Genomic DNA, 19631 nt, shown 5'->3' on the forward strand with positions numbered 1-19631 from the left:
TGCACATGTGTGTGTGTGCGTGTACCTGCGTGCATGTGTGTGAATTGGCCTATTCCAACAGGTCCAACAGTTAAGGGACAATCCTGCTCATAACCCATTCAGGTGAGAGATCACAAAGGCAGTCTGGCCTAGGAGATCCCCCTTACCCACTGGGAAAGCAGGAATTCCAAAGCGGTTCCCACTGGACTGCTCTGTGGGATTTGGTGTGTTAATGCTTATCTTAGGCAGTTTGTGCTACTATAACAAAACACCTGAGACTTGGTAATTTATGAAGGCCAGAAATTTATTTCTTATAGTTCCAGAGTCTGGGAAGTCCAAGATCAAGGGGCTGGCAAGTGTGGTGTCTGATAAGGGCCCAGTCTCTTCCTAGATGGTGCCTTGTTGCTTTGTCCCCTGGAGAAGATAAATGCTATGTCCTCACAAGATGGAAAGGACAGAAAGGGCTAAGCCAACTCCTCCAGTCCTTTTATTTTATTTAATTTTTAATTTTTAATTTTTTTTAGATGGAGTTTCACTCTTGTTGCACAGGCTGAAGTGCAGTGGCACGATCTTGGCTCACTGCAATCTCCACCTCCCAGGTTCAAGCAATTCTCCTGCCTCAGCCTTCTGAGTAGTAGGGATTACAGGTGCCTGCCACCATGCCTGGCCAATTTTTTGTATTTTTGTAGAGATGGGGTTTCATGATGTTGGCCAGGCTGGTCTTGAACTCCTGACCTCAGGTGATGCACCCACTTCTGCCTCCCAAAGTGCTGGGATTACAGGTGTGAGCCACCTCGCCTAGCCCCTCCAGCCCTTTTATAAGGCACTAATCCACTCACGAGGGCAGAGCCCTCATGGCCTAATCACCTCCTCAAGTCCCCATCTCTTAACAGTGTTGCATGTTTGAATACGAATTATGGAGGGGACACAAACATTCAAACCATAGCAATGGCTGTCACAATTATCTAGAATTCCCGAGAGTCTCCTCCAGACGAAGTGATTTAGACTTGGGAAGTGAATTAAGGGGAGAAGGAAGATGATGGTAGACACCGAGTTCCCTTTTGGTGAACAGTTTGTTTTTCCCAAAGGCAAATAGAGATTCCAGTTTGGGAGTTTTGATGAAAGACAATGGTCTGAGGAGGGATACAGGAATTCTGGGTCAAGGGTTCCAGGTGGGTAATGAAGGGGTACAATTCAGGGCCACCTATGTGGAGGTACTCATATTTTAGATGCTCTCCTTTTGGAGCCTGGGAAAGTCCTATTTGCTTCGTGCTCAGCTTTATCCCTTTCCCTCATGTAGACGTTGAGTTCATTCTTTTAACTGACCCAGTTCTTGTGAGATGTAGCCCTGCGTGGCCTGGCATGGAGAAACCGGGGAAATGGATGGTCAGAATGGAGGGTTATGAATGCAGCTCAGCATTCACAGGGAGTTGCAGTTTCTTTACAGTAATTTTTAGCTTTATGATTTTACTTCAGTGAAAATCTAAAACTGTTAATCTAAGATCTTCTGACTAGCCATTCTTTAACCAAAATTTGTCATAATATTTTTGTGCTTGCATTTGTACTTTTGTGCCCAAATCCCATTTGTACCAGGTAAAAGACAAGAAATCACAGTGGCTGCACAGATGAAGCTTTGGAGTTTCGGATAAAGAGATGAGGTAGAACTTTGTCATCTCGTAGCTTACAGTGGTGCCGGGATGCTGAACACCAAAGGATCTGCACCGTTGCAGTTTCACGTACAAATAGATACAGTGTATGGCTCGACTGTACTTTGCAACTTGCAGTTCATTAAAAATAAATATAGGAGGCCGGGCGCGGTGGCTCATGCCTGTAATCCCAGCACTTTGGGAGGGCAAGGCGGGTGGATCATGAGGTCAGGAGTTCAAGATCAGCCTGGCCAACATGGTGAAACCCCGTCTCTACTAAAAATACAAAAATTAGCTGGGCACGGTGGCACATGCCTGTAATCCCAGCTACTCGAGAGGCTGAGGCAGGAGAATTGCTTAAACCGGGACCCGGGTGGTGGAGATTGCAGTGAGCCGAGATCACGCCATGGCACTCCAGCCTAGGCTACAGAGCGAGACTCCGTCTCTAAATAAATAAGTAAATAAGTAAATTTATAATGAATAGTTTTTCTTCTAATACAGGTAATGATGAGATTAAATTTAAAGCAGATGGAAGAGTGTCATAATGTTAATCTTATCTTCAATGGAATGAGACAGCTTCATGGTGTTATCAGAAGATCAATCACTGAAACAGGCATTTGAGGATTACATGTGGGGAAGTTTTGGTTAAGTATAAGTATGAGGTCTGATTATTCTGAACTAGCAGACAAAGCCTTGAAACCATGAATATAACTTTGAGCAGTTCTTTTATATGAACAGGCCCTCTCTGAATTAGTATTATAAAAGCCAAACTACAACACGAATTAAAGAAAGACCTGAGGCTTTTCCTACTATTAAATCCAAGACTAACAATTTTGTTGCAGCAAAACAGTATCATTAAATTAATGTTAATTTGAATATTGATTTTTTTCAGAAGGCTTTTTTTTGAGTAAGTAATTTATAAATTTTCTTTGGTATTTATTTGTAAATTAAAAAATTATTCCCGGTTTCATATTTATACACATTCGAGTAACATGACAGTTTTTAAGTGAAACTGGAAGGTTCCTGAAAATTTTTTCTTTGAATAGAGTATTCATTACTCTAATTTGAGAAAAACTGTGGCTGGGGAGAAAGGTCTTTGGGTTTCATACATATTGGCATCATAAATTTGTTTCATTTTCTTTTCCTGTTGGTTTTATACAAGATATACTTGGCTCCTTAATTACTTAGTAGGCTTCTTTTGTATACCCCAGCACCTGGCACAATACTGGACACATAATAGCTGTTGAAAAAATATGGCTAAAAGGGGGGTGGTCTGGGCACTGTCTGAGTGGATGAAATAGATTAAGATTGGAGTAAAATAGATTGGAAATGGATTAGAAAGAAATAGAGTAAAATGCAGCCCTCTGTTGCAAAATTCTCTAGCTAGGCTGTAAATTCTGATATATCAGGGCCTTTATGTCTCCCATGGTGCTTAAAATAGAGGAGATGCTTGGTCAATGCTGAGAAAGTAGGGAGGTTTTTTCTTCCCCAAAAGGAAGAATAAAACAAGCAGTGACCTGCACAGAGCCCTACTCATGTGCTTCCGTTGAGATCCATGGCTGCTGTACACCTCAGCACACAGTGTGCCTCAGGCCTATACTCCTGAGTACCCACACTTGCACCCCTACTCACACACAGAGATACGCACGCTCTTTCTTTCTTTGCAGGGCAGTGTGATGGTCTAAAGTAGAACACTGCCTGTGATCGGGTAGGCCATTGGAAGCCTTGTCCCCAAATGGCCTCCCCTGCATCTGGAAATCTGACCTGACCAGCTCAAAGGGAGTAATCTAATCCTGGTCACATTTTCAGTGAGTTCTCAAGTATCAGCCGCTTTCCTGATGCAAACCCAGGGCTGAATTTCCCCGTGAACTAGCCCAGGCCGGCCAACTATTTCCAAACGAGAACACAGCTCCTGCCAGTGCAGACTTAAAAAGAACTTAAGTTTCTGGGGCAACTCAGCCCTGCTGGAGATTCATTATCCCACTGTTAGTTAAGGGGCAAGCAAGCCTTGGCTGGCAAGCCTGCTAGGAGGCCAAGAAGTGGACTCTGTGGCATTTTATAATGATGGGTAAACAGCAGAAAGAAGACTCCAGCTTCTCCCCGCCCACTGGAACTCCAGGGCTTTGGGTCATGTCTGGTGGTAGGTCAAAGACCACCGTGGGTGGTGGGGCCCAGGAATCTAAGTTCTTAACAAGATCTCTAGATGATTCTGGCATACTAAAGTTGGAGGAATCCTGACTGTATTAAAGCTATCCATGCTGTTGGCCCTTCTTATATGGCCCAAGTTCAGAATTTCTCCCCTCCCTTGGTGAAGGACCCTGTGATGGCTCAGGGCCACCCAGCTAGGCCTGGGCATAGAGCCGTGGCCCATTAACCTCCTTCCACCGCCGAACCATTTCTTGTTTGCTGTTGCAGATTTTCAGGCCATGAAGAGGAGAGCTGCTCTGACATTTATGTCTCACTCTCCTGATTTAAAACGTCTTCATCACAACCAAAGACTCACCCTTTCCTCCCGGCCTCCTCTCTGTCTCTGCAGCTGATGGCTGCATTTCTCCCTCCTTTGTGCAGCAATCACATGCCTGTCGTGGAGACAGAATAGAGCCAAAGTGGCTGCAATATCATATCTCTTGCCTGTGTTATGAACTGCAAGACTTGTCTGGATCACGGGAACTATTGTCAACATTAGCAGGCCAAGGGCACGGTGCCAAGGACGGCTCCCTTCTCCAGCATAGGCTCAGGAAAAGCACAGATTAGAAAAAGGCCCAGAAGAATTCTGTCCCTCCTTTCTTCTCGCTTGTGCATTTTAATCCTCCTCTTCCCCATCATGTCAGCGCATTCTGGACTTGAAATGAACCTAGAAAATGTGTATCATAAAATATTTGACTGACCAAGGGCACAGATTGCTGTATCTTCCTATTTACTTATTTATTTTGAGACAGAGTCTCGCTCTGTCACCCAGGCTGGAGTGCAGTGGCACAATCTCAGCTCACTGCAACCTCTGCCTCCCCGGTTCAAGCAGTTCTCCTGCCTCAGTCGTCTGAGTAGCTGGGACTACAGGCACGTGCCACCATGCCCAGCTAATTTTTGTATTTTTAGTAGAGATGGGGTTTTGCTATGTTGGCCAGGCTGGTCTTGAACTCCTGACCTCAGGTGATTCACCTGCCTCGGCCTCCCAAAGTGCTGGGATTACAGGCGTGAGCCACTGCGCCCAGATGCTGTATCTTCCTATCCTTAGGCTGGTCTGGTATCCTTAATAGCAGAGCCCCTTTCTCTGTACTTTAAAGCTGGTGAAAGAATTTGGCATGATCATGTTCTTAACTGAGTGGTTAAGAAGGGCAAATACAGCCGTTCTAGAAAACAAACAAACAAACAAAACCCAACCTGATAATGAGGAAGACAGGAAGACAGATGAGGCTTTGCTCCTGAGGTCAAGACAGCTAGATGGTTTAGTAATTTTAACACAGAGAGAGCGTGCATTTCTCTTTTGTTTTCTAACTCGGTCTACCAACCAGGTAGATTTCAATGTGCATTCAACAAATTGAGCACCTACTGTGGCTCTGTGGCTCTGCTTAACCAGTGGTTTCTTTCTTTCTTTTTTTTTTTTTAATATGGAGTCTTGCTCTGGTGCCCAGGCTGGAGTGCGATCTTGGCTCACTGCAACCTCTGCCTCCCAGTTCAAGCAATTCTCCCTGCCTCAGCCTCCTGAGTAGCTGGAATTATAGGCATGTGCCACCACGCCTGGCTAATTTTTTTTTTTTTGAGATGGAGTTTTACTCTTGTTGCCCAGGCTGGAGTGCAGTGGCATGATCTCGGCTCACTGCAACCTCTGCCTCCTGGGTTCAAGTGATTCTCCTGCCTCAGCCTCCCAAGTATCTGGGATTACAGGTGCCCGCCACCATGCCTGGCTAATTTTTTGTATTTTTAATAGAGATGGGCTTTCACCATATTTACTAGGCTGCTCTCAAACTCCTAACCTCCGGTGATCTACCTGCCTCGGCCTTCCAAAATACTGGGATTACAGGCATGAGCCACTGCACCTGGCCAACCAGTGATTTCTAAAGCAGGCTTCTCATTGGAATCACTGGGGAAGCTTTTGAAAAATACAGTTTCCTACTCTGAGATTTTCAGTCAGTCAGTCTGGGAAGAGGCCCTGGCATCTGTATCTTCATTTAATTTGAGAAGCACAACCCTATACTTTGGTCAGTGCTGTGGGGATACAAAATGGTTAGAACTCTCCTATCGTTTTAGAGCAGCGAACGGTCTGTTGGGGTTGGCAATATTAGACACTGTAGTGTTATGGTCCATTAAGTTACTAAGATGAATACAGAGCCTAAGTTGGAAAAAAGATAGAGTGGGATAGAGAGGCAAGCCTTTCCACTGTGTTTGTGAGTTTAGACCTAAAATTCACTTCTTTTCCTCAGGCCTTCGAAGGTCAAACATTTTGTTGAGGACTGGGGCAGAGAGTAGCATGCCAGGACCAGAGGTTCACTGGTCTGGAAGACCCCGATCTAATCCAAATCCCCCAGTTCATGGTTGAAGACACTGAGCTCTAGAGGCAACATGACTTGCCAGAGGTCACACAGCAGACTACAGGCGACATGGCAAGGACCTCAGGCTTGGAGAGAGTCACAGCCGCTGGTGCCTCAACACATGATGGACCGGAGCAGAGCGAGGGTTTTGTCACAGACTTGCATCTGCAAACCTCGCCAGCCTGTTCAGTTGCTGCCACAGGGCTCAGGGGCTGTGGGTGGCATTTCTCTTCACCTCCACCTCTTGCATTTCCTCAGGCTGAGGGGAGTCACTGGAAAGGCTCTTACTCGTGGGGAACTGGAGCTACATCTTGAAATGATTGCTCAGTGCATCTCACACTATGGTTCTACAGACCATCCTGAAGGCATTGGGGTCCGGATTATTGCATACTGCAAGGGTATCCCCCTCTGACCTATAATTCTTCTGTTTGGGAAAATCTAGTTGAAATAAACATCTAGAGAAATTGTTATCATTGAAACAGAGAGTCAACATGTGGACCAGTGTACTAGCCAGGATTCTTCAGAGAAATAGAATAAACAGGATGTAAACAGAATAAACATCAAGAGGCTCACGATGAGGGACTGACTCCGTGATTATGGAGGCTGAGACATCCCATGATCTGCTCTTTGCAAGCTGGAGACCTGGGAAAGCTGGTGATGTAATTCCAGTCTGAGTCTGAAGATCTGAGAACCAGAGGAGTGGATGGTGTAAATCTCAGTCTGAGGGCAGGAGGAAACCAATGCTCCAGCTCAAACACTCAGGCAGGTAGCAAAAGGGACAAATTTCTCCTTCCTCTGCCTTTTTGTTCTACTTAACCCCTCCACAAATTAGATGACGCTCTTCCACATTGGGGAGGGCTATCTACTTTACTGAGTTCGCCAATTCAAATGTGCTAATCTTTTTTCTTTCTTTTTTTTTTTTTTTGACACAGAGTCTTGCTCTGTCACCCAGGCTGGAGTGCAGCGGCTCGATCTCGGCTCTCTGCAACCTCTTCCTCCTGGGTTCAAGTGATTCTCCTGCCTCAGCCTCCTGAGTAGCTGGGACTACAGGCACATGCCACCACGCCCGGCTAATTTTTCTATTTTTAGTAGAGACGGGGTTTCACCATGTTGCCCAGGCTGGTCTCAAACTCCTGACCTCAAGCAATCTGCCCTCCTTGGTCTCCCAAAGTGCTGGGATTACAGGCGTGAGACATGACCACACCCGGCCTCAAATGCTAATCTTATCCAGAAACAGTCTCACAGACGCATCCAGTTTAATGTGGGCACCACATGGTGTAGTAAAGTTGACACGTAAGAGTAACCAATGCAACCTTCAGCAGCGAAACTGCTGGTGAGGAGAGGGTAGCCAGACAGAAACAGCCTGGGGGCAGGGTGCAGGCAGGTGGACAGAATGGAAGGGAATGAGCACTGGAGTTTTGAGGAAGCCAAAAGATTTTTCTCCCCTCTGTCTTGGAGACAGAGGAGAGGGTGCTAGAAGACAGGATTTCTCCTGAATCTTTTCCTGTGCAGGCTGGAGATTGTCTCTATCACCTCCTATACCTTCCTGTCACTGTCTTGAGTTGTGTTACTCAAAATGATTGCACCAAGGTGACATGGTCTAGGGAGGGCTCTGCTGCCTTGGCTATGTTCATTGGCTTATGGACTCCACATTTTTCACCTTTACAACATAGAGCAGTGTAATGAGCATCTCATCATGTCCAGGGACATAAAGGAAATGAGTGGGCTAGCTTTAAAAATGAAGGACACACACAGAAATACACACACATCAAAGACGAAGAAAGCAAATGGATACCTTGAGTAACTAACTAGAGGACTTTCCCATCTCTTGGTAGTTGAATACATGTAGAAGGGCAACATTGCTAAGATGAGGCTATTTGTGAATTATGCCTCTTCCACCCCAGTCCCTACTGGGAGCTTGCAGAAAGAGGGCTGTGAGGGCTTACCCAGCTCTCTCCCTTCAAATTAAAATTTGTCCAGTTGGAAACACTGACAGGCAGTCCACAGGTTCAGGCCACCCTATTCTCAGTCAGGAAATTCTGAGGATGCTTAATTCAAGAGCCCGGCAGACCAAACCACCACCTAGCCACTCTTGCTCTAGGCAGCTTTGACCTTATGGGTAGAGTAACTGGGTTTCTGCCTTGTGGTTCGAACCGTGCATCTCCCTGGTGCTAATTCCGGGAGGTGTTTCTTTTCTTTTCTTTGTTTCTTTCTTCTTTTTTTCTTTCTTTTCTTTTCTTTTTTTTTTTTGTGAGGGAATTTTGCTCTTGTTGCCCAGGCTGGAGTGCAATGGTGTGATCTTGGCTCACTGCAACCTCCACCGCCCAGGTCAAGAGATTCTCCTGCCTCAGCCTCCTGAGCAGCTGGGATTACAGGCGTGCGCCCCCATGCCTGGTTAGTTTTGTGTTTTTAGTAGAGACAGAGTTTCACCATGTTGGCCAGGCTGGTCTCAAACTCCTGACCTCAGGTAATGCGCCTGCCTTGGCCTCCCAAAGTGCTGGGATTACAGGCGTGAACCACTGCGCCCGGCCCAGATGGTGGTTTTCTATCTAGTTGCCCTAATCTAGAATTTCTGCCTGGTTCACTTACGGGCTAGTCCTTTCTCTCTAACACTAGGAGCCTCATGTGTTCTTGCCAGTTCTCAGGGTCTGGGGACCCATCCCCAAATCTAAACCGTCTGGCTTGGACTCTCGGTTGTTATATCCTATTGACAATGTGGGTGGTTCTATTGCACATCAGGGAAGCCATTTAGCACCAGTGCTGGGCTGAGTAGTTGCCTCTGAAGATGTCCGTGCCCTAATATCTAGAACCTCTGAATGAATAGGTTGGGTTATGTGACAAAGGGGACTTTGCAGATGTAAATAAGATTACCAACCTTAAAATAGAGACATTCTCGTGAATTATCTGAGTGGGCCCAGTGTAATCACACAAGCCCTTAAAAGCGGAGAACATTCTCTGGCTTCAGCCAGAGAGGTGCAAAGGAAGAAAACAGCAGAAGAGATGCAGCAGAAGAGGAAGTCAGAGAGATTCCAAGTGTGAGAAGTATTTCACGTGCTGTTGCCCGTTCTGAGCTGTAGGCACCCAGGTGCAAGGACCTGAGAAAGGCCTCTAAGAGCTGAAGGCGGTCCTGCCTCCCAGCCAGCAAGGAAACAGGGACCTCAGTCCTATAACTGCAAGGAGATGAATTTATTTGTCTAACAACCTGCATAGGTTTGGAATTGTATTCCTCAGTGTCCACTAAGGAATGTGGCCCTACTGTATTCACCTTGCTTTTAGTCCAGTGGGACTCATATTGGACTTCTGACCTACAGAAACTTTGAAATAATAGCTTTGTGTTATTTTAATCTGCTGAGTGTGTGGTAGTTTGTTGCAACAGCAGCTGAAATGGCGATATGTAAATAACACAAATATAATTACAATGGACACAAAGAATACAACAACAACAACAACAACAAAAAGATATTGAACCCTCTTGCTTTCACAGCCACAGTGGCTACCACCAACAAAAAATTAAGGTGTCTACTGATTACACTTTTGATTTCCTGGGTTCATGACCCCTCCCCTAAAGGTATCCATATTTCTTCTAATGCTTCACGTTCTTCTAATCCAGTAACTTCCTATCGTTGCTAGAGATGTGCACAGATTATGGTGAAACAAGAGGCATATTGTACAGCTACTTCTTCATGCTGTTTATTCATGTCTGTTAGCTTTACAGAAGATTGCATTTGCTATATATAATAACTATACAAAGAAGTTATTATTGTCATGATTTTACAGATGAGAACACTAATATTAAAACTCATGGAGGTAAGGGGATTTGCCCAAGGTTGTATCTTCTTCAAGTGACCAGGGACCGGGATTCAAACCCAAGGTGGTTTGATTTCAAAACCCATGTTCTAGACCTACTTCTTCCCATAGTTAAGGATGTTTGTCCCTTGGATTTATCTTTGCTCATTGTCTTCCCCTTGGAATGGGAGAGTATGATTGTTTTAAAGAGATGACACAAATTTCTTGATCTCCTTAGGAGGTAGAACTGAATTCCCCACCCTTTGACTATGTGAGTCACTTGTAATGAATACAATAAGGTGCAAGTGATAATGTGTGACAGTGACTAGGTCATAAAAGGCGTTGGGACTTCTCACGTTCTTTCTTTCCCTTGGATCCCTCACTCCGGGAAAATGCTGTGAGCAGCCCTTGGGAGAAGCTCACATGGGCAGTTACTGAGGCCTCCAGCCAACACCCAGTGAGACCCGGAGACTGGCCTGAAACCATGTGACTGAGCTGAGAAGTGGATCCTGCAGCTCTGTAGCACTGTGGCCCCAGCTGATATAGTGACTGCCACTTTCTGTGAGACCCCGAGACAGAACCACCCGGCTAAGTAAGGCACTCTGGGTCCTGCCCCATGGAAAATGGAGATAATTACCATTTGTTGTTTCAAGCTGGGAAGTTTTGGAGTAACTCATTATGCAGCTGTAGATAACTAATACAGGAAATATTCTTGCCCTCTTTCTGTTACTGAGCCTCAGAATTAAACTCTTTTATGGAATCATAAATCTTAGAATTGAAAGGGCCTTTGGAGATTAAGTGGTTCAACTCCCTGGTCTACAGTAAAATAGATGCATGAAGGTTTACTTTCCAAGGCCATTGTGGGGATTAAATGAAGCAACACAAACAATATGTCCTGCGTATTGAGCTGAGTCAGTGCCCAATAAGAGCACGCTTCTCCCCTCTGAATGAGGAGAGAGGGCCCAAGAGGTTAGTGACCTGCCCAAGACCCTAGGGCTAAGCGGCTGCAGAGCCGAGTCCTAAAAGCAATTCCCTGAGGTGCTGAGCCCAGCATTTCCACTACTGCTTTCTTTCCTCCTGCTTCTCTGCATTTCAGTCATTAAAGGCACCCACGGGGGTGCAGGTGGTTTCTGAGAAGTGTGAGCAAAGTGTATGGGAAGGTGTGGAGACTGCAGCTGGCCAGGCACTGTAGCACAATGCTGAGCTCACATTTGGTCTAAAAACGCCAAAGAGAATCACTGGAGGGTCTGAAGCCATCAGTGATGAGATGAAGCTGACATCAAGGATGGGAGTGGTTGAGATGCAGGGGAGTGGTTGAGATGCAGAGAAGTGGGAGGAAGAGACAAGAGAGGCCAAGGAGGAGAGCATTTAGCAGCTTCCAGGGAGACACAGTGCCTGGCCCTTCCCTTCACCCCAGCCTCTATCACAGCCCCCTCGCACAGAGTAGGCACTTGAGAAATGTTTGTTGTCCCTGAGGTTGGTCACACTGTTGCCCTGCCTCGAATCCCTTCCCCTGTCCTGTCCCATGTGCTAATCCTTATCCTACCCCGTCTTCAAAATGCAGCTCAGGTACTGCCACCTCCACACACCAGCATCAGCCTGTGACTTTGCATAATCATAAACTATTTCACCTTGGACTTGCTCTGTGATAGCTGATTTCTCATAGAGCTCCCCTTCCCAAGATAGGCAGGGGCTCTGGGTCTGGAACGGAGCGAGCCCGCCCACCCAGGCCTTATGTCCATTTATAGACTCCAATTCTCCTTTTGCGGGTGCAGGCCACTGGCCTGCTCTCCCTGGTTAGCCCCAGTGGTTTGGGGTTTGGGGAGGAGATGCAGGCAGAGGGATGGGACTGTGGCAATATCGTGCTTTTTACAATATGAATGACATCACATTCATATTGTAAAAAGACTTCCACATCAAATAACTCAGTGTTTGCCATAAAGTGTGGTCTTTTAAAAATGTTTTATTTTTTAATAGTTTTTTTTTGTAGAGATGAGGTCTCACTATGTTGCCGAGAGCTGGTCTCAAACTTCTGGCCTCAAGCAATCATCCCACCTTGCAAATCACTGGGATTACAGGCATGAGCCACTGTGCCTGGCCACGTGTTTTTAAAACTTTTTAAGCTATGAGATGCTGAGAACACAGAGGGGACTGGTAATGTACCTAGAACCTCACAGAGAGTCCCCCTTGCCGACAGCTCAGCTGGCAGCTGGACAGGCAGCTCCCTTGGCTGGGGAGAGCCATTAGCATTTGAATCTGGGCCACTCATGACATTGGCTGTGTGCATGGCCCTGTTGGCGTCCCACAAAGTGAGACTCTTCTGTGCCTGGGATTTCACTCTGAGCCTTGGCTTCAGTGGCCCAGTCCCTCTATGGTGAACTTCTTATGTGGGCTTCAAAGTCATCAATCAGGTAAGGGAAAAGTCTCAGATTCAAAACCGTCTTTGAAAAATCTCTGATGTTACCATAAAACCCTTGAATGTGTAAAATCCTGTGGTAAATTATGTGTCATGAATGTCTAATGCAGAAAGTAATATTCAGTGTGTAATATGAATGAGTCTTGCTCTGTTGCCCAGGCTGGAGTGCAGTGGCATGATCTTGGCTCACTGTAACCTCCACCTCCTGGGTTGAAGCCATCCTCCTGCCTTAGCCTCCTGAGTAGCTGGGACTACAGGTGTGCGCCACCATGGAGGTTTTGTATATATATAATTTTAGCAGAGTCAGGGTTTTACCATGTTGGCCAGGCTTGTCTTGAACTCCTGACCTCAAGTGATCCGCCTGCCTTGGCCTCCCAAAGTTCTGGGATTACAGGCCTGAGCCACTGCGCCTGGCCCCACAGCATGTTAAATATAGAAAAGGATCTTTAAACACAGGAATTACAGACTGTGATTAGGTTACCAGCTGTCCCAGTTGCCTGAAACCGTCTTGGTTTTAGCACTGAAAGTTCTGCATCCTGGGAAACACCAAAGTCCCAGGCAAGCCAAGACAGTGGTCGCTTTACGTCAGCATTATGAGCCGCTCACATTGTAAAGGACCCACGGGAACTGAGGCTGACAGTGGAGCTCATGATTCCGTAGTAGACTGGAGGACAAATTACCCTGCAATTTCTTCTCTTTTTCCCTGTCCCTCCTCCTACTCAAAATGCATGTACTTGAATTTGCATTAGCTATATAAAATATCCTCAAGATATAATTCCCGGATTCTACTGGAAAAGCAGCCCAAAACACAGGCTTTTCTAATGCTGAGTCCTTGACATCACGTGCATATAGAAAGTCAGTACATGTGTCTGGGTTTGTGAATGGTGTGTGTCTGTGTGTGTGTGTGTGTAAGGTGGAGCGTGCTACACCGAGGAGCAGCTTCTGACAGGTCTCGTGGATTCCCCTCCTTGCAAGCTTCATTCCGCCAATTTCTTATGAGTGGAGTTTATACTTTCCCTGGCTGAGGTTGCTCCTTGAGTTGGGATGTCTTGCAGCCGTAGTTGGCCAGTGTCATGGGGCACATCTCTCTGTCATATCTTGCATGGGACAGGGAACAGCTGCTCATAGAGGGTGGCTGGCATTTACACTCTTAACTCAGCTTTGGAATCTGTGATCTCTCATCAAATCCACACCTTTTGCTTTGTTTCAGAGTTGCCTGGACAGGAGGCCACTTGGGAAGGTTTCTTCTCCCTTATTCTCTGTCTGGAATTGTCTAGGGATTGCTGGCTGATGGCAAGAGGGTTTTGATGGAGGAGTAAAGTCTAGTTCTGTCAAAGAGCATTTGTAGGTTAGGAGCAAACTCTTGTTCAGTTGGAAGAGGGGGATTGAAGTAAATGGATTCATGCATTGTTCCTGCTCTGATATCTTAAAAGTGGATGAGGGGTGTTTAAACAAAGCAAGGGATCAGGAGTCTTCCCCAGGAGTCAAGAGGGGGATGAGACAGGATCGATCAAATGGCCAGTGGCAGGGACAAGCATGACAGGCAGTCGTGACAGTGTCCTCCATCCAGCTAAGGTGTCTGCTAGAAGACAATGCAAGAACCCTCCAACTGGGGCTCTGTGGAAGCCCAGAATTTATGCTCCAGCCTCTCCTCTTCTTTTTCCTCTGAGAAACAGGGTTTTGGATAACGCTCTTGGTCTGTATTCTCACGCTAGTGTTATTAATGGCCTGGCCATCTAATTAGTCTTTTGTTTTGGTAGGTTAATATGTAATTAGGCATTTCCTCATTATCTTGAGGAATACAGGAGTAGCATCTAAAAGTCATCTTCTGTAAATGGATCTAAAAGAGGCAGAGAGACAAGGCAGGGAGCAGGGCATTAACCAAAGATGGCAGAAAGGCTATAGGGATGAGCTGCCTCATGGTCACATTTGTTTCTGGCATCAGAGAATGAAGGAAATAGTGGAAGTTATTGTTGCTCCATGTTCTGTGATATCTTTTGGGCCAACATGAGTTACAGCTGTGGTTAGATGGCTTCTGCAAAGCACTGCTCATAAAGTCCTGTGTTGCCATAAATCATTCCATTCTCATTAGGTCTCCCCACTCAAAACCTGCCCAAAGCACTCCACAGGCTCAGCGACTCTCTGGAAGCATCTCAGCTTGGTTCCAGCTCCCCATGAGCAAGGTTTTTATCATCCACCATCCTCACCATCACTCTTACCATCACCATCATCATCACCATTATCACTTCTTCTTTTTTTTTTTTTTGAGACAGTCTCGCTCTGTTGCCCAGGCTAGAGTGTAGTGGCACGATCTTGGCTCACTGCAACCTCTGCCTCCTGGGTTCAAGCGATTCTCCTGCCTCAGCCTCTTGAGTATCTGGGACTACAGGTGTGCAGCACCACATCCAGCTTTTTTTTTTTTTTTTTTTTTTTTTTTTTAAGTAGAGATGGGGTTTCACCATGTTGGCCAGGCTGGTCTTGAACTCCTGGCCTCAAGTGATCCACCTGCCTTGGCCTCCTAAAGTGCTGGGATTACAGATGTGAGCCACTGTGCCTGGCCCCATGATCACTTCTTGAGCACTGTTGTAAGCTGATTACACCTATTATCTCATTCAATCCTCATAATAATCCTAACATTATCACCATTTTAAAGATTAAAAAAACAAAAAACAACAACAAAAAACTAGGTCCAAAGAAATCAAGTAAGTTGCTAAGTTCACAAAGCTAGTAAGAGACAGTGCTGGGATTTGGGCCCAGGAAGCATGACACAGAGCCTGCTCCTGCACTCCTTACTGCACCTCCTTGACTTCATGATTTTATATCTGGTACTTATGTTAGGTAGTTGTGAACAGGAAATGCTGTTTTGGCTGGGATGGATGATACCTTGGAGATCCTACAATTTTTTCCACTTAAGCTCACCTCCAAGGACAGATCTGAATTAAACTTCCCAATTGACAGTGGCATTGGAGATTTGTGACATCATCATCAGAAACTGTCTATTAAGCCTCTCCCTCCAGTGAGCAAGCCCGAGCAAGTTTTAGAGAGTCCCAGACTGTGCCAAAGACCCTGCCTTCAAAGCATTTAGTAGAAGAGATAACACACAGACAGGCAAGTACAATAAAAATTTAAAGATTTATACCTGCTGGGAGAGAAGTAATAAAGCTTGGTTGAATTCTTGGGTTTATTATATAAGTCAGACTACATGTCTTTTTGGGCACCATGATATTCACAATTGTGTCCAAGTTAAGGGCTCATGCATTTTAGAGATGGGAATGAGGGACGGTTCATAAAGTGGAACCAGGGAGAGCAGATGTAGAAACCTTACGTCTGTGATTACCAGGTTTCTTGAAGGCTGTAGATCTTCTCATTTCCTTAGTCAACAAGTAACTCCATATAGAAGCCTGGCCTACTGCTAGTTCTTGGGCTATCATGAGCAAGAAGGCAACCAAATCTGTGTGAATAATGGGAAACCCAATTGAATGGTGTTTTTTGAGATGTTTCTGTTTGTGTTTCAACACCAAATGTTGAAAGCAGAAAGTTGGTTTTGTTTTGCTAGAGCTGCTGAAGCCAGGAGACGTGGAGTTGCGAGTTCCCTGCCATGTTCTGGCTAATGGCCAGCAATGAGGAAGGAACGTTTGGGGCACTGCTGGTGGGCGTCAGCACATGGACTAACTCCGCACAGGCATGCTTAGAGCAGCCCTCTGTATGCCTGACCCCTGCCTCTGTTTCTCAACAGGCACAGCCTTTGTCATCAGAGTGCTCAGCCCCATCTCTACTGGGACCCTCATTCATCTAATTGTCCCGGTCAGAAATCTTATATGGTCTTTGATTTCTTCCTCTTCCATGTCACCCAGATATCTCAAATACATCCACTCCCTTCCATCTCTGCTGCTAATGCAGAATTCCAGACAGCAGCATTTCTCAGCAAGACAACCACACCAGCTGCTTACTTGTCTCCTGCTTTCTCTCCAGTTCCTTCAGTTTATTTTTTCTCCTCAGAGTAGCCTAGATATTTTTTTAAAAAGATAAATTATACCATATAATGCTCCTTCTTAAAACCCTTCAATGGTGATCCATTACATGTTGGAAAAAAGTCCAGATCTCATAGTATGGCTATCAGGGTCCTCCCTTATCCAGGCCCTGCCCACCTTCCCAACCCCATCTCCCCTGATCCAGTCCAGGCCCACCTTTCCAATTCCATCTTGTTCTATTCCCCCCCATCTCACTCATGTCGCTTGGGCCACTCTGGCTGCTTTGTATTCCTTAAATTCATGCAACACTTCTCATACCTGGCCTTCTGACACATTGTTCCCTCTGCATGGGACACTTTTCCTCCTGAATGCTTGCATGGCTGGCCTATTTTTATAATTCAGGATTTGCCTTAAATGTTTCCTCCTCAGCAAGGCCTTCCCTGAGTGATCTCCTCCTCTTGGCTCCATCATTGTGCTTTGTTTCTCCCTGGCACTTAGCGTGCATTGAAATCACACATACATTTGTTTATGTTCTTGTTGAATGCCTGTCTGCTCTCTGCACTGAAGTTCAGTGAGGAAAGGGCTATGTTAGTTTTGCTCAGCATTAGTTTACTTTGGGACTCCTAGCATAATGCCTTAAAGTTGTGTTTTATAAATATTTATTGAATAAATAAATGTTTATTTCAATCAGGTTCTATTGTCCTTTTGTGTAGAGGATAGCCCAGCTTGCTAAATGCTTGTGCCCAGGCGTGAGTGACTATTAAACAGAAAACAAAAAATATAGTTTTTTTAAAATTAGTTTTTTATTTCAATAGTTTTTGGGGTACAGGTGGTTTTTGGTTGCATGGAAATGTTCTTTAGTGATGATTTCTGAGATTTTATGCACCTGTCACCCGAGCAGTGTATACCATACCCCATATATATAGTCTTTTATCCCTCACTCCTCTCCCAACCTGTCCCCCACCAAGTCCCCAAAGTCCATTATATCACTCTTAAGTCTTTGCGTCCTCATAGCTTAGCTCCCACTTAGAAGTCAGAACATACGATATTTGGTTTCCCATTAAAAGTGTGTTTTGTATTTGGTGACTTTTCCCCTAGTCCCTCTTTGTCTCTGTTAATGAGCGCAGGATATGAGGTAGAAGAGGTCCAGAAGCCATTTGCCTTTCAGACTCTTTAAATGAGGCACAAAAGGAGGTGCTTCTGGGGGTGGAGAAGAAAGAGAACTTGATGTAGCAGGGGTCTGGCATATGGAGAGCAGGCTGGTCCCAGAAGGGATCCTTCTAGGCTCATTAAAGGTAATTTGCTTCCAGACCCTGTGGCCGTCCCCTGTGCAGAAGAATGGCAGACGGCCTGCATCTGGAGAATTCAGAGGACTCCGAGTTAGGCAAATGAGCCACCTGCTCAGTTCCTTCTTTGCAGGGGAAAATGAGTGGCTCCTAGTTGCTGGGGGAAAGAGCAAGGCCAGCAGAGGTTGTATCGGTGTCACTCCCACCCCCAGTGAACTTGCCAGTTAAGCCTTCCTCCACCACATGGACAGTCCCATCACTGGAGACAGAGCCAATCTCACTGACCTCCTTGAATCCCAGCCACAGGTAGAATCTGGTCATCAGCAGCTGCTCACAGGCCCCACTGTGGGCGCCTCTCTATGTCGTTGGCTCCCTAGAGTCACAAGGTCACCGTTTCTACGTAAGCTTTGTCAAAGAATGTGACTTCACATAGTCTGAGAGTGGTTGCTGACAGCTGATTTAACAGTGAGATGATGGTGACATACATTTAAATTGGGGGCCCTTAAGCCAGAACTTCTCTCTTATCCCTTAAAGAGAAAATAGGCAAATCACCCACAGAGAATGGCTCTCCCCTCCTGCTGTATCGCAGGGAGTCCTGGGGATACCGATGTCTGTGCTGACCAGTGATTTGCCGAATACATGCTTTTACAGTGTGGCTTTGTCTTTGTACTAAAACAATGTCAAACTGTACATTTCAATAACAAGGCACGGATGTGATTTCTGAGCCATCAGTGGAAATGGATGATTGGACAAAATGATGCTATGGGACATCTCTCACTGGGAGGGATTGTGTCCCTATCAGGGCTGATACTTATGGAGAGTCTATGATTCATATTTATGTCAGAAGAATTGAGTCAGGCTGTGCTATGCTCTGAGAAGATGCAAGAAGTAAGACATAGGAACAGGAGCCAGTGTTTTTCAAGGTCCTGTGAAGATCCAAAGATAGTTTTAGGCATTTGATGAAAATTGGCTTAATTTAGTCCGACGAGATTGTTCCTGATCCTCTTGGGGAATCCTACTTCCCATCTGCCTGGCAAGGGAGCAAGAGGCAGAGTGTGGCCAGAAAACTGACTTTCAAAAGGTTGGAGCAAATTGGGTTGGGGAAGCAACACATTCACCTTGGAGATGACTCAAGAAGTTGGGATTCAACATGCTGACCCAGTCATGATCTGCACCAATGGCATAGGCTCTCCTTGGCTTGTGCTCATGGCTTTGCAGCTGTGTTGCAGCTCCAGCAAGAGTAAAGAAGCTGTAAATATATCCCAGGTACTTCTTTTCCCCTACAACAGAGGTTCTCAAGTGAGCAACCACAGGCTGCAAGGCCGGCCACCCTGTTTCTGATTGAGTATGGCTTAGGATGAGGCCTGAGAATGTGCATTTCTAACAAGCTCCCTGCTGCTGCTGCTGCTGTGGGTCCAGGGATCTCACTGAGAGCCTCTGCTCTACAGCACCCTGAGAGAAGGAGGCCCAGCTCAGCATTTGCAAAGGGCCAGGTTTCTGTGGGTCGTGTGGAGTTCTTCCAGTTGCTTTCCTCTTCTCACTTCCACACTCATTACTGAACAGGCTGACGAGCGTAAGGACAACTGCAGATTCTCTTTTCCTTCTGATGCGTTATAATTCAATCCTCTCAGCACTTTTTAGCACATTTTTATTTTCTTTCTTAAAAAAAAAAAGGAGGGCTCCAGCATCCTTGAAGACAGATCCCTTTTTAGCTTTGCTTTGGGGGTATTCTCGCTGCCTGTAAGGCAAGCGTCTTAGGGAGTCCCGTCTCCTGTGTCTGGTGGGGAGTCAGTGAGTAAACAGTCATCTGTTCTCAAAGGTCAGGCTGAGACCCAGTGTCCGGCAGCACCGGGTCCTCAGACCACTACTATTCTGATGGCAAATGTTGAACACCAGCACCCGGGGAGATGCTAACAAAGGTCAAGGTGGTGCCAGGAGCAGGGAGGCTGTTGAAAATGTTGATTTAATTAGTTAGATGCAGTGAGGGATGCAGGGAGGGCTTCTCAAGGGGTTCTTGT

At 45.9% G+C, this 19631-nt stretch overlaps 1 long non-coding RNA gene across 2 annotated transcripts in view; it reads left to right on the top strand.

Annotated features, from left to right (window-relative positions):
* The window catches only part of LOC134730824 (uncharacterized), a 145634-nt gene that overhangs the window by 71333 nt on the left and 54670 nt on the right, over positions 1 to 19631 (top strand). The window contains exon 3 of one of the 2 annotated variants that reach the window (XR_010112804.1): positions 6047 to 9089. The exons of the other annotated variant lie outside the window; for it this stretch is intronic. This is a non-coding gene — a long non-coding RNA (uncharacterized LOC134730824). Of the gene's footprint in view, positions 1 to 6046; positions 9090 to 19631 lie in introns of those variants that run through there. 2 annotated transcript variants of the gene reach the window in all.

This window comes from Pan paniscus, chromosome 6, assembly GCF_029289425.2.
Source record: "Pan paniscus chromosome 6, NHGRI_mPanPan1-v2.0_pri, whole genome shotgun sequence".
NCBI lineage: Eukaryota > Metazoa > Chordata > Mammalia > Primates > Hominidae > Pan > Pan paniscus.